Source organism: Notechis scutatus, chromosome 2 (genome assembly GCF_049901735.1).
Source record: "Notechis scutatus isolate UNSWTSFEM ecotype Mainland chromosome 2, rNotScu1.2, whole genome shotgun sequence".
Taxonomy (NCBI): Eukaryota; Metazoa; Chordata; class Lepidosauria; order Squamata; family Elapidae; genus Notechis; species Notechis scutatus.
The window spans coordinates 229,042,880-229,058,423 of NC_142010.1; the positions used below are offsets into that span (position 1 = coordinate 229,042,880).

Consider the following 15,544-nt stretch of genomic DNA (forward strand, 5'->3'; position numbering starts at 1 on the left):
CTTCACATACAATGCTTCACTTTCTACTCTGGAGCTTTGTGCGCGCCGTATTAGGGGGCGAAACGTGTCTGTTTTAAATTCCCTCTTCATTTTCTGCTGGATGGAAGAAGCATTTTTAGAATCAACCCCACGAGTGCTGGACGATGGAATTAAAGCAGCCAGAGACAAATAGAAATAAGGGGGGGAGGGGGAGGAACCCGAAGGTGCTCCTCTTGGAAGACTTTTGAAACTGTGTCGTGTGCATGAACAGGAAGTTTGGGCTGCTCGGCTATTCTTTTTTGCTTTGTTTTTCTTGCCTGCCGAAGATTCCACAACATCCACTGGAACCAGACTGCCCCCTCCCCCTTTTTTTCTTTTTAAGAAAACAAAACAAAGCTCTTCGTTCCTCCTTTCTGACCTCTCCCTCTTTCTCCTGCGCTGCTCTGTTTGGAAAGAGAAGAAACCGGAAAAGTAAGTACTCCAGCCGACTTGCCGGGATCAGCCGTCTTTATCCGGGCAGAGCTGGGAGCAGGGCGAGTGGGAAAAACACTTTGTAAGAACTTCGTACCACAGATGTTCCTCTGATTCATGAGAAGTGGCTTCTCTGACCGTGAACTCTCTCCGTGTGTCATGTATTGGGGGAGAGAGTTAGCCTTCCCATTGACTCCATCCACTGGAAAGTGGGAAGAAGTCTTAACAGAAGTGGTGAGCTTTATGAATTAACTTGAGAACTGGTAATTGATGGGTGGTTTTGAACTTGTGCTGTGGAAGCCTGCTGGCTGCTGCTTGGAATGAGGGGCTGCATACAAAATGACTTCAAAGTTGGGGAGCAGGAACAGCAAATAACTGGGACAATAGTTGGCCATGGAAATATCAGCCATGGTGCATATTGATTTGCTCTATAAGACTGGAATGAAGTTTATACTAATACCTTAAAGATCTTGTTTGACTAGTTTGGTTCTGATTTTTGAGTTAATGGCAAAAATATTACAAAGAGGAGAGGCTGTTATCAAAGTTGTTCTCATAATTTTTAGCTACTTTTTGAAAGTGTTGTATAGATGGAGGAAAATCTATGCAATGGAATTCCTAAGAAGAAAACCAGTTTTACCTGAGCATCCCACCAGTGCAGAATAGGATGCAGACAGATCTTTAATACACCCATCCAGATACTCACAAAATAGCAGATGCATGACAATGTGCATTCATCTAGTATACATGTTGGCCAATGTGTTTACACTGGTATTGTTTGTAGCTTTGCTTTTACATGTAACTTCAAGGTTCAGCAGTCCATCTCCTCCTTTTGAAGCACTGATCATTTTCTCATTGCTTTTATTAGCCCTGAATGAGATTGCCAATTCAGGTTGTTGGCTCAGGAATGCCAGCATGCGTTTTCCTACCCGTAAACTCAGAAAGGTTTATAATAAGTTTATAAGGTAATTAAACTCATATAATTGTTTTTAGTTGACATGAACTGATAAAATTGCTTGAATTAAGTCAGCTCCACTGGGAACGAGTTCCAAATCAACCTGAATCTTAAAGGGATCAGTTTAAACGGGCCACCAGCATTTCAGATTTTCCAAATATATTGAAGGCTACGAAGAGGTTCATATTGAGGCAGCAAAAGGTGGTCTCTGCAATTTCTCTCTGGACAGTCAAGTCTCTTCTTATCTTGAAGAAGGCTCATTATAAGCACTGCCAGGTTTTGTGCTACACAAGGAAGCCACATCTGTATACAGTATGCACTTATGCAATAGGATTCATTTTCAAACTTAAAGAGAAGGCTGGAATGAAATTTCAGTGTTCATGGACAAAAGGGAAATGGTCAGGTTAAAAAGATGTGGGTTTTTTTTTTAATAGAATTGCCATTGCTTAGGTCTAATTTATTAATAATACAGTTCTATGAGTAAAAGAAGAAAACTGAACGGTAGGCTTTGAAGGGCATATAAATGATAAGCACAAACACAACATCTTCTCATAAGGTAATTGGAACATGTCTCTGTCTCTTTAAAATCAAAAAGGCTCCCATAAAAAAAAATAGAAGCGTGGGATCTCTCATAAGCTTAAAAAAACTGAGTGAACATATTTTGCATATTTTGAAAGTGGTGGCTAGGTGGAGCCTCCAGCCTTTTTTTCAAGAAAGACCTGCCTTCAACCTGGAAATGTAGGTGCCTTCTTAGCCTTTCCAGATGACCATTCCACAGAATCCAAGAATTTTTATAATCTAAATCATTTGATCTCTCTATCCTCAGTTTCTGAGCTTTACCTCCCAGTTGAAGAGTTTTACTGTGGAAGATTTGTTTTATGTTCCAAATGAAACACTTGACTCTTCAGGTACCAAAATACAAAACAGCACACATGCAGGAAGGCTTTTACTGTACAAAAGATTGGATATCTTAACTAAATGCTAGTTTTTATTTTGTTTACCAGACAAGAGCCATGAAGCACACTCTAGCGGGAAATTGTTTTGTCCAAAATCTGTAAAAATGCATAGGACCAAATTAGGACATCAGGGTAATAATCCTGTCTAGTTCATTAATTTCCACTGAAGATGTGCAAGAACAATTCCTGGTGCTTTCTTCTTACAGACTTAGTCAATTGATTGGTACTAACTCTGTCTTTGTTATTATGGTGGTCTTGGTTATAGATTTTTTTTTAAAAGCTGAGATTTTTCCTTTAAATTTACATTTTATTCAGTGTATTTTTAAGTTGTTTTTCTTTTGTAATGACCATTCCCTTCTTTCTCTTTTTTCTCTCAATCTAATTTTAGAGGCAGACTTCCAGAGATAATCAAATGGAATGACAATCACACAAAAAGGTAATTTCTTTTTAAAATAGCAAGCTTAATATTCTTGGAAGAATCCATGTATATTCCCTGTAATCACAGCAACAGAAAGAGGAAAATATTTGCTTCTTAGAGATGTTTTACAAATGGCTTTTTGTCGCAACTGTTATATATTAATTTTCAGCCCCACACATGCAGCCTGGCTTTGTTATTATGTATCAAGAAATAACAGGGATCCACTAGAGAAGAAAGAGCAAACTCAGCAATCACATAAATAGTAGAATTGTGTTTTTTTTCTTTGTTTATTATTTTTAAAGCAGTTACAGTGAGACTTGAGATATGTAAATATAGGTAATGCTGTGGCTTTGACAAAGAAATAGACAGGCTTCTTAATGCTAGACTGCAGTGTACATATAAAAGAATCAATATGAACTTGGGATTTAGTACGGAAGGGATGAAAAAGGCCATCAGTCTTGTAACAATTAATGAAGCTTGAGAGCAGCAGAAACAGGTTTTTCCACCATTCCTGCAAAGAAGTTTGTCCAGATCACTGAATGTTGGTTCTCCAAGGAGGAGGCTGACGGAACAGCTTTCTTATAAGAGGGCTTGTTTGCTCAAAGAAACTTTGATGGGATGCTTTGCTTTTATGCCAAGATGTTCTGGACACCTATAAAGAGATTAGAAAACAAGTTAAACAATCACATCTGAATCTCCAAGCTATTAAGATAATTTTATTGGTGAGATGAACAGGCACATGTTGCTATGATTCTTAGCATGCAGTTTCTTCCAAAAATGCTGGTAGGTTTTAAATGACCATGTCAATATTTTCAGTGAGATTTAAAGTTAGATAGATAGATGATAGATAGATAGATAGATAGATAGATAGATAGATAGATAGATAGATAGTCATAAAATTTCCCAGCACTTCTGATAATAGTAACAATTTCATCAATGTTTGGCAACTAGATTAGTGGTGTCAAAGGCATCCTGTCTAATAGCTGAAAAAGAAAAGTAAAATGCACGTACAAATAAATATTCAACATCAAAGAAACCACATGTATTTAGTTTTACTTACACTTATGTCCTCTTTGGCCATCTTACTGAAACTAAAACACTGACTTCATTGTAAATTTGAATAAAATGGAGATGCTATTGGCTTTGTGAAGATATTTTAGATCTGTTGCCAACTAAGAAGCAGGAAACACTTTTCTTTATCAGCAAGTTCATACTTGCGAGGTTTGCTGCTCTCACATCATGAAGACTAGGAGCACATCAGATACTTTGCAGAACAACATAGGTGAAGAAAAGCAATGTCTTGATCTCCAGTGATAGGAGAGTTGCTCTCATACAAATGCCAACAAAATCAGGAAACAGTGTAGGTATAGGAACAGAATAGTTCCCACCCAGCTCCACTTGAGTGTAGTGGATCAGAAAAGAAAATCAAATAGTAAAACTAGAAATGTCTCTTGAACTATTATCATTTTAAATATAATTAGCTCTGTATATACTCACACTTCAACATGCCAATTTGTATGCTACACCCATATAAACATAAGATCTGAGAACCACATGTTAGCTGAATATATTCCCATTCGCCTCCCCACCATTTTCCAAATCTGGTCTGTGTAATACAGTACATGCCTGCCTGATCACTTACACACACTGCTGCCTTTTGCTTTTTCAAAATAACAGGGTGGGGTGGGGGTGGAGAAGGAAGAAGACTTTGTTCTTTGCTATCTGCCATTTCAGAAATGCTCATTAGACTGCTCCATGTGATCAGTGTCTTTCCATATTCTTCCATATATTGGTGGCCAGCAGCTGGTCAAAACTAGTACTTATGGAGCTGTAGATGGTACTATGGCAAAATACAAGCCTTTCAGCTCTCACACAACATGAGAGTGATGCCATTAGCCAGGTTTATCTGTGACAAACGTCTCACTGTGCATAAATATCAAGATAGGAAGGACACTTTATAAAAACTGCAGTGTTTGGACTCCATTTGATTTTAAAACATCTTGTTTGGAATACTGAGAACATTTAGACAGCATTTTCTTCTACTAATATGGGACATTGTTCTATCATAATTTTGTTTTGCTTTGCTTTTCCCTGTACGTTACAATGTCCAACTTTAGACAGTAATTAGACTTTTTATTTGTCTTTCTTAAACAGTATATGTTGGAAATGCTTATCCCCTTTCCACAAACACCCCTATATTTCAGCCTTCAATGAGATTACTTTGCAGCTCATGGCAGAGAAATGCCAGTATATACAGGCAATTCCATAAGTATCATGTGAACATGTTAAGGGGAGAGGCTAAAGCCCGTTGTGATAAAGAGGTATGCTTGAAGGAGGAAAAAGCTAATCTATGCAGGTAGTATAGGGCACCAAAGAAGAATATCCTCTAAACAATTCAGATTTCAGATTGTTAGGGTATGATGGCGGTGGCAGCAGCCACAGTGCAGGTCCAATTCCTATAGGAAGGAGGGAAAGCAGGCATCGCCCTACTGAATTGTCAAACTGTCAGTCTTTTATTACCTGGGGCATGATCTAGTCATTTGACTGCTTTTATTAATTTGAACACTAAATATATCCTGATGTTAAGATTCCTCGTTTCCCATCCAGCCGAGGGAGATCTTAATGTTTACATTTTACACTAGGGAAAAAATGTATCCCAAATACGTGGCTAAATAATTCATAGGATGATGTCTGCCTCCTCCCTCCCCCCCCCGCCCGCTTCGTTTTTAACCTTTTCGAAATTAGGGGGTGATCGTTGCAAGTCCAGCTACACGGAAGGCATTTCCACGGCTGAGGATGGAACATTAATTATTTCCTCCAGTTCTACCCAGAGCATCCTAGTTCGCTTCTTAGCTACGTAGGGAAGTTTGAGAAACCACCCCAAGTGCCCTTTCTCCCGCTCCTCGCTTTTTAAAGCCACCTCTACGAACCGAACCAGGAGGCAAAGGAGGGCTAGTTTCTCCCTCCTCCAGCCGCATGTTTACCTGTGTTGCATTTCTAAGGTGGGAGGGGGAGAGGCAGGGCGAGAGTGGCGCGTCCGTGTGGAGCGGGTGCAAAACGGGGGGGGGGGGGGTTGCTTGCGCGACAGAATAGCTGAAGCCAAGCAAAGAGAAAGCCCGCTGCTTGCAGCCAGCCCAATTGCCACCCGAACTGGCTCCGTTGCACACGCGCGCCACGGCGCAATCCTCGCGGAGGCGGCTCGCAGCGCAGCCCCGGAAAGGGAGTCAGAAGTAAAGCCATTTAAAAAGCGCGAGAGAGGCAGGCGGGCGAGCGGGCGCTCTTGTGCAGTGACACCGGACTCGCTGCGTAATGCAGCGCCAATTCCCAATCCCTGAAATGCAGGCCCAAGGACAGCCTCGTTCAGTCCCACATCTCTTCTCCGTGCACGGCACATGCAGAGTCTGTCAGGGGAGAAATGCAGGCAAAAGGCTCTTCTTTTCTCTGTACCCCCTCCCTCTCCCCCCTCCGGCCTGACATGCTTGTATGCATCCTGAGCGAGCGAGCGAAAAATCCTTCCAATCTTTTGGACGTTTAGAGCGATCAGCGTTAGCAACCAGGAAGGTAAAAGGCCGCGGGCTTTAGAAACCTCTGTCTGTTCCAACCTCTCTTCTCCCAGTAGCGCTAGAGAAGACGGTGCAGCGCCGGCTGGGGAGGAGAGGTAAACGGGTCCAAAGGCTGCTGCCGCCGCCGCCGCCGCTCTCATTGCTGGCGCGGACGGCTCTCAGAGAGCTGACCTCTCTTGCATATCAATAACCGGGGTGTACTTGAAATTTCTCGTGACATCATCATTACCTTGGTCCCCTGCTGTCCAGGACCTCTGACCTTGCTGGGCTGGTCCACATTTGGGCACTTCAAGCCCACCAATGATAGCCCTTTTCTCCTTTTTTCAGACGGGGGGCAGCAGCAGCGGCAAGCCAGCAAGACTGCAGCTTCTCATGCCCAGCTCTGGGAATCCGGAGAAACCGTGGATCTGCCAGGTTGCTTCCCCCCCAGCCCTCCCCAACCAAACCCGCAAGATATTTGCTGCCACCATTTGGTTAAAATAAGAATGTTTAGGGTGCTGTGATGCATAGTTCCCCCCCTCAAGAAAGAAAGAAAGAAAGAAAGAAAGAAAGAAAGAAAGAAAGAAAGAAAGAAAGAAAGAAAGAAAGAAAGAAAAAGCAGAGCTGAATCCTCGCACCACCCGCATCGCACCAGCACCATCATCTTGCCAATCCTGATGAAATGGGATTCCTTTCTCCTCCCCATTTTCTTCCTTTTTCTGCGCTGGAAATATCGCTGATGGCTTTACATCTTTATAAGAGGTTAAAGACCCTTTCCTGAGAATGAAGCCATTTACAATGCAAATAGAGGCCTGTGGAGGGATGGATGCTTCACACTCTTAACAGCTTGATGCACCTTAATAGCTGGTTTTATTTTCTGATATTAACAGATGAACACTTGGTCCATTGCTACGGGAAATTACTGGATTGAAAGGAAAGAAAAAGAGAGAGCGTGCACAGAGAGAGAGAGAGAGAGAAAGACAGAAGGGAAAGGAGAAAAAGAAAGTTTGGAGTAAAACTTTGAAGGCAATAACATCTGGATGCGCCTTAGGAGCACTCATAGCTCCCACAGACTGTAGCAGGTCATGGTGGCTTTAAAAAGAGGAGCATTTTGAGGCGCAAGGTCGACTTGGAAAAAATCTATTTGTGGAAACAGTCTGGATTCTAGTGAGGAGGGGCTGAAAGCATTGCAAACCCTATGAGGGAAGTGAGTTGTTATCTTTGGTTATCTAGCTGTATGAGTGTGTTGGTCTTCATAAAGCTAGATAACCGAAAGTAAAAACTCCTTCATGATCTTCATGCTGCTCAAGAAGCAAGAAAGGCCCCCTCAAGGGACAATAAAAACCCAACTCTAACAAGGATGCTAACTGAATGGCACATTTTTGCAGATCAAGGCAAGAGAGAGGGAGAAAAAGAATTCAATGACATGCCTGTGTCAAAGACATATGTACATGTGTATCGATAGAGACATATCTGTAGGAGATACCAGGGCACAAGATGGTGAAGAATAAACCATACGCTGCAAAGAGGATGTTGTACTCATGGTAAAACAAATGCATGTCCACGTTTTGCTTTTTTGTTTTGTTTTGTTTTTGCTGTTCTGTGGAGAAGGGGTGGGGAGGGCTGATGAAAGATGGTCCTGTTTAAAAGTGCAATTTGATTCTTTCCTGCTTAATCCTATACCTGAATGCTCAGAAGTAAGTTCCATGAGGTCAATGAGACTTGCTTCTAGGCGTTTGTATGGATCTGAAACCTTTCGTGCACTTTTAAAATGTCAGGGATGTTTTGCAATGTACAGCTGTGGCCTACTGTGAATCTGAGATAATTTTAACAATTTTTGAATGGATGTGTGTCTGTGTTTCTCTTCTCTGTGAGATCTGCTTAACAGTTTTGGAGTGTTGCTCAAAGTATTGCTATTTCAATGGGGAAGCACATATTCTTTTTTTTCTTTTTCTTTTTTTGGTATATGATTTAGGTGACATTAAATATTTATTGAGGATTTGGAGGAGTACCACAAAATTGGGGATGTGTGTTTCTGTGTGTCTGTGTTACAGGAGGCTTGGAGGAAGCTTGTGGTTGATTTAAAAAAAAAAAAAACGGGGGGAAAAAAGGAAATCAGTCTCCTATTCAAAATGCAAGCACAGATGCTTCTCTGTTCCTAGAGGGTTTCCTTGAGGAAGCTACTGAAGCAGAAAGACGTGATGGAGACGCGATTGCCTCCCCCCTTGTCAAAATGTTAAAAAGTAGTCTGTGTCTTATTCTGCGGGTAGCATTGGAAATGAAAGTGACATTAACTCCCAAACCCACGTGTGTGCGCCTCCTCTCTTCTTGTTTAAGGATGGCCAGATCTATCCAGGAAACTGCTTTGACATCCCTAACTGAAATAATTAGGACGTATATAGACCTGACCAAAAAAAAAAAAAAAAAAACCCGGAATAAAAGGAAAGGGGAGGTGAAATCCGAGGGTCTGGTCTTGCCTAATTGATTCCGTTAAACGGAATGCCTGAGATGTGAACGGCTGGATGCTCCTATTCCCACGCTCAGGGGCAAGTGGCCATGCTATGGCCTGGCAGCCTATGATAGACAGCCCTGCTGGGGGCTCTCTATGAAAAAAACATCAAGTGCACCACAGACTCATCTCCATCCGTTAAGAAAGTAGAGGCATTTCCCACCCACAGCCATCTGCAGGCACCCAAGAGGGGGACCCCAACTGTTTGGAACTGCAGATTGTTGCTGTTAGCTCTATCATTACTCCCTTCAGCTTCTCCTAATAAAATATAGCTTTGCTTCTTGTGTAGACATTTTCTATAGCTCAGGAAAGAGAAAACAAAGAACTGATAAAAAGCAAAGTTACTTTTCTGGTTAAATGCACAACACAGGTTTTGGCCTAGCAAATGTTCAACAACACACACACCCCTTCATTCTAGAACCTGCTATTGTACTTTGCTGAAATTTTTGGAATGGTAAATAAATGTAAGCTTTAAATAAGTTTCATTTCACAGTGAGCAGTTAACTCTAAATGCCTCTTCTATCCCAATGAAAATGCAGACTCCTCAGAACCATCTTATTGTAGGCTAAAATCTTGGTCTACTAAGCCATTAGAGGTTGAACTCAGCTCAAAGGAACTTTTTTTACTTGATAAGCTTACTCAGAAGTCATATGCATTGAAGAATCCTTGCTGCCAAGCAAATATACACTCAACTGACATCTTAACCCAATTTTGGTTTAATCTCCCTCCAAACAAAAGGCAAAATTGAAATTATACAACATACACATGTCTAATCTTACTTGTGTGTGTGTGTGTGTGTGTGTGTGTGTGTCAGAGAGAGATGAGGAAAAATGCATTAATGAGATGCACTTGGTCTTTTCGTTTTATATCAAATGGCATAAAATATCATTTTTATAGCAGACCTTCAGAGAGCAATACCTTTACCGCAGTTACATTTTAAGGAGTTTAGATAGTGATTCTTTGTACAGAGTTTTAAAGTGAGAACTGTGCAGGTACTCTGTTTATAAAAGGCCCTGAGAAGCATGGTAGCTGTGCACGTGCCAGAGTTTATGACTGCAGAGACCAGTGAATGGTTTCTTGTTTGTTTACTTGAGAAGTTCTGTTTGTGCAACCAACCTTTCATTGTTAAGTGCCTTTCTGCTTTTTCTTTATTGCATGTCCAGGAGTGCTGTGTACCTAGAGCTATTGTCTACTACAATTAACATTTACATTACAAAGTGCATGGTTTTCTTTTGCTAAGAAGCTTAATTAAGGCAATAAGATATTATGAAGGGGAGTCTTTTATTTAGCCAAAAACATGAAATGGAGCAAAATTATTTTTACTTTGCTAAATATTTTTTTTACTTACATCATTGACTTTCTTGTAAATTTGTTAAGAAAAACACACCTAATTTTTTTCTTTATGAGATAATAATTCTGTGTTAGCCATTGTCACATCAGAATTGTTTTGTACCATGCTAATGTTACATGAGTATCAATCAATAAAATACATTTTAATGTTATTTTTTATTATTTATTATTTCTCTTCCACAAAAGTTGTACAAATTAAGATAATTTTAATTTGCATTTTACATATTCCAACTTCTACCAATTCTAAGGGAAGTTCATTAAGTTCATATTGTATGGTATGTTTCTCTAAATAATACTGTTAGCAACAGGATCTTTCTTTTGAATTCAAAGTAGCCTGAAAAATAAAATTTAAATCTAAAGAAGTATAATCTGAGTAGTCCTTTGAAGGCTAGCTTTAACACTGGAAGAGCCCAGATCAAATTTATTTAGCATACCATTGCATTGTAAAACAGTGGGAGTGAAGTTGCAGGGTTGCGTGAGTATGCATGTTAACTAGTGGGAACCAAGCCTTATTCCTTTTCAAAAGGGAGCAGCAGATTGCTGTGCAAGGCCAATGTTAAAAAGGCAGCTGAATTTAACACCATCTGGAAGAAAAGATCCCTTCACGACTTTCTCACACCGTCAGACAAAACTAGTGTCTCTTGTTCTGAGCCCTTGTCTATGTGGCCATACAATACTGAGTCATTATACTTTTGCTGAGAGAAAATTTGAGAACACAATATGGGTAACCAGTGAATGACCAAGTTTCATTGTGCCCGCTTAAGTCGATTGAAACCTACGTCTAGAGCCATGAATGGCAGTATTGTTTTCCTCACTGGGGCTATGCTAAATGTCAGAACAGTGTAAAGAAAAACTTGAAGTCTGCAAATAACTTACCAGATCTCAATTATAATATTTTCCCACACTAGAACTAATATCATTGCTAGGCTGTACAATGCACCACATAACAAAAAAGACCACTAAAAAGTGTTCATTTAAAAGTTATTTCAGACAAGCAAACTCCCATCCCCCAGTTTGATAGAGCTAGACTAATCCTTTGTAGAGAGGTTCAGGTTGTAAAACTGTTTTTCATATAATCCAAAAAATAAACAAACAGTGTAAACAGTTTACTCCATAAATGTATCTCCAGCAATTGGTATTCCAGGAAGAACTTCTTGTAATTCTGATACAATTCTGGTATAATTAGATCTTCAGTTGGTTGCATTTGTTTCTTCTTTTTGGATATTTGAGCTTACAAATTTGAGCTTACAAACAACCTAGTCTGAGGGAGATTTATTGAAAAGGCTTAACAGATCTCTGTAATATGTGAAATACTTAAAAAAAAAACACCTAGGCACCTTGTGATACTGGAAGGTCTGTATTATATTCATATTTACTCTGCCCATTATTTTGTTAGTGTCATTTCATCCCTATCTTAAAATGAAAATACAGGTCAATGATCACAAGCACTTTTCTTGAATATCTTGGCAACGTGAACAATATAAATCTAAGTACCTAATGAACAGAAATGTATTGGGTAATACTGGGGGTAAGGTATTATGAGATAAGTCAAAATGGCTTGTTAAAATTTGAATTGTTTTGTTAATTTAAAGAATACATTTTCATCATCACTGCAGTGACAATAATAAGCATACATCCTAAAAACTAATTATTGAATTTCCAGAATACAGATTATAATCTTCAAATCATTAAGAGTTCACTTAAGATACTGGAGTAAACTGTTTTAGCTGTGGGCATAAAATATTACTTTGTTCATAATAAATAAACAAATCTGGGTAATAATGGAGGTGTTTGGTTATTGTAAGGGGCTTTGATGAACACACAACCAAATAAGTCTTGTTTCTTCTCTCAAACCAATAGACCTCTCCCCCATTTTCAAAAACAGAATATAGGATTGGGCAGAAAATGTGATAGAGATATGAATCTTTACAATTACTAAAAGGATCTTTGTGTCTATGCATTGTGGCTTCTTCCAATCAAGCACTTCATTACTTCTTTTAATTTTACTGCATTTGTTAATAAGTGTTCCTTTGTTAATGAATTGTTGGAACTACTTCATTTTTTTTTGTATGGCATGAAATTCTTAATAAATTGTGATAGCATGATGGATGGAGATTAAAAAGCAGACAGCAAACAGGTAGTAACATTAAGGGGGGGAAAGGCATTTCATTGCCAACTTGGATTATGCAAGCTGATTTTTTAAAGATAAAACCTTACATTAATCTGAACAAATCTAGATGTGGACTAAGTGGCTGCCAAATAAATTGAGAATACTACAGCCAGTGTTTCCAGCCTATTGTTATTTAAAAATTTTGACATGATGTACATTTCATTACCTTCATTTATATAATCCCTAGGTATTGTTTATGATGCTTCCTATATCAATTTGAATTATTATCAGGTATAATTTTTCAGGACATTTTTGAAGAACCTGTTAAAAGTACTCTCAACACATTCGACCAAGATTGAACATTTCAATTGAAGGCATTAATAGGTTTATTGTTAAGTTCACTGAAATAAATGTGCAACATTGTCCTATAATGTTTACACAGAAGTAAATTCCATCCACTTAATCTGATTTCCTTAGGTAAAAAGAGATGAGGTTTCTACCTTACTGTCACTGCTTTCCTGGAATCTCAGATGTTTATAATGAAGTCCTTCAATGAAGTAGCTTTGTGGTTCAGTTGTAAATTTTCCTTTCCCCCTTCTTTCCCAACACATTAAACCAAGAAAGGATTTATCCAAAGATGAACCCCAACATTTGATTCATTTCAGGTCCTTTGCAGAATTGACAAGAAAGAGCCATTAGGTTGGGAACAAAAACTTTGCAAATGTATGGATTTCAGCTCTCCTGGGTAGCCACCAGGAGGGATTGGTTGGGCAGGAACATTGCCATGTTGCTGTTATTGCTGCTGAGCCTGACTCCATGCTGGTTGTTCACTAGCACAGTGCAATGTGATCTTAGTGCAGCCCTTTGATGAAAGATGCTGAAGATCATTTAGAACAGGAAGGCAGCAGGCAGGCCAGGCAGCTGGCCTGCTGAATTCTTGCACTTGTTGCTTTAGAGATGATATTACTAAGAGCAGGCAAGTTTCTGCCAAAATGGATTGAAAGAGCAACACGAGGTTGAAAAAGATACAAGTGTCAGTGCTGGATTTTTATTTTATTTTTAAAAAAGATTATTATTTTGCATTGTGTTTCAAAGTAAGGAAAATAAACTCTTCCATCTCGTTAGCATGAGCTTCTTTGCATGTGTGTCCCTCTGCAAAGACTCATTCAGAAGAAGTTGCCCTCAATCAACTCACCCCTGTCAGTTTTAGGGTCAGTCTTCTAAGGCTATTACAGCAGTAGCAGTAGCAGCAGTGATTGCTGGCTTAGCAATGACAGCGAGCAGACAAAATGCTGGGCAGTACCAGGCTGCTGTATGACAAGCAACAGTTGCCTCTCAGGCATGAACAGTGATTGGTGTTTCCTGGGAGATTTCCTGGTGTTTCCAGGCTGAGCTCAGAGGGTTTCCTGCCCACTCTTCTCCATCTGGCGTGGCCTCTGCCTGGTGAGGGCAAGGCAACCTCATTCTTGTTATGTCCAAGTTCCTTATCTTCATCTCCATCAGCTTTTTAGGCCTGTCCTCAAGTTGCCAGGCTTTTTTATCTTTATGTAGTCAATTCATGCAATGTATGCTTTACATCTTGAGTTGCTACCACTTTCCACCACTACTATTGTACAAACCCCAATCACTGAATCTACGACAACTTTCATGAAAATAACATAAAGACAATTTTTAGTTGTTCTTATACATACTCTTCTGAAAAGTGATGGGTGATTATTGATTTTTATGATTAGCTAATTGTGAATAATGTTCTTTGGTGCATGGTAGGGAGAAAAGGGCAGGATGCTCGCCCATATATATCTTTTATCTAGTTGTTTTTATTTTGGTGGGATTAGATTGGTTCTCAGTATTAATCTGTGCAGTATGGAATCTTGAAGCAGAAAGTAAGTGGATGCACTGTTGATTGATTTTTATAGGGATTAATGTGATTTTGTTTGGCAAGAGTTGGCAGATATAGGATATGTATGACAGTTCTATATATTTACTCATTACTCTGCCTTCTCTTCCTTCCATAATCCTCAGGATCCCATTCTAAAATGTGGTTTGAACGATATAGAAATGAATTTTAATTTCATAATTGTAGTTTCATAAGGTAATTTCTCTCATTCATTTTAGTTCCATACATTAATATAATGTAATCTAAATAGAAATGAAATCTTATTGGGGATTTTTTCAAAAATCTAAAATACACATTTCTAATCTTGAAGAATGTACCAGAAAACACAAACATTCACAATTTGGTCCACTGAAAGCACCAATTGTTCCTCTTTTCTCATTGCAAAGTCACTGCACCTGCCCTATGGAACAGCTTAATCCCGATATTTGGATGGCCTTCTATAAGCCTCTAAAAACTTGGCTTCTTCCTGAGCACTGGGCCAGGAAGTAAAGTGAGTCCATTTGTGAAGAGCAGTTGTGAATGCAGATAGATATGCTGCCAGAGACCAGATATGTTTGGGGGCTTTTTATTGTTTATTGATATTGTTATTGTTTATTTATCACACTTCTTTGCTGAACAGTATCATATGTTGGGTGAGCAGTCATATCAATCAATCAAATAAATAAATAATTAGTTTTGTCTGTCTGAAGTTAGCTAGAGCTGTGTTGCTATGTACAGTAGGACTTTTTCAGAGGTAGCTTTCAAAATTGGTGCTGAAGTTATTTCTTAAAGCCCATTAATGACATCATGCATGGACATTTAAACTTGTAAGTTTCAGAGAGGATTACAGAGAAACCATGCTGTGCTCAAGTAATGATACCATCTTAACTTTTCAACTGGGAGTTAAATCCACCCACCTCTGTCTGGCATTTCTCCCTTGTTAATGGACTGAAAAGGAGAAAAGACCTTGACCTATGGTTAAAGAAGAAAACTAGATTCGGAGCATAACTTTTACAATAATATCTGTGCAGCATTCATTTTAGTAGGCTCACTTGGAAATCATAATCTAAAATGATTTTTTTTTCACATTAAAAATGCATCCATAAATTTGCCAAAATAAATACTGGACTACCATTGTTGACACCATTTTGTTTGTAATGACTAATTCTCAGGAACCAAGCAATGTTCTTTTATAGAGGCAGTGGATGAGACATATTTTAGAAAACTACTTTAATAGTCTTTGTAGTAAGCTGATAAAAAATCAGATACCATCTTTATTTAGTTGGCCAGGTTTTAGAACATTGAAATGCTCAGGTTCTTAAAGGCATACTATACACTAGCTGCTTTGTGCTGAAAAAATACTCCTTTTGTAAAGTGAGAA

The 15,544-nt window shown here is 39.1% G+C and overlaps 1 long non-coding RNA gene across 5 annotated transcripts in view; it reads left to right on the forward strand.

The window, feature by feature from the left end:
- Positions 1-15,544, forward strand: part of LOC148132540 (uncharacterized) — a 129,961-nt gene continuing 114,417 nt past the window's right edge. For all 5 annotated transcript variants that reach the window (XR_015748146.1, XR_015748150.1, XR_015748147.1 and 2 more), the window contains exons 1-2: positions 1-450; positions 2,747-2,794. This is a non-coding gene — a long non-coding RNA (uncharacterized LOC148132540). The remainder of the gene's footprint in view (positions 451-2,746; positions 2,795-15,544) is intronic.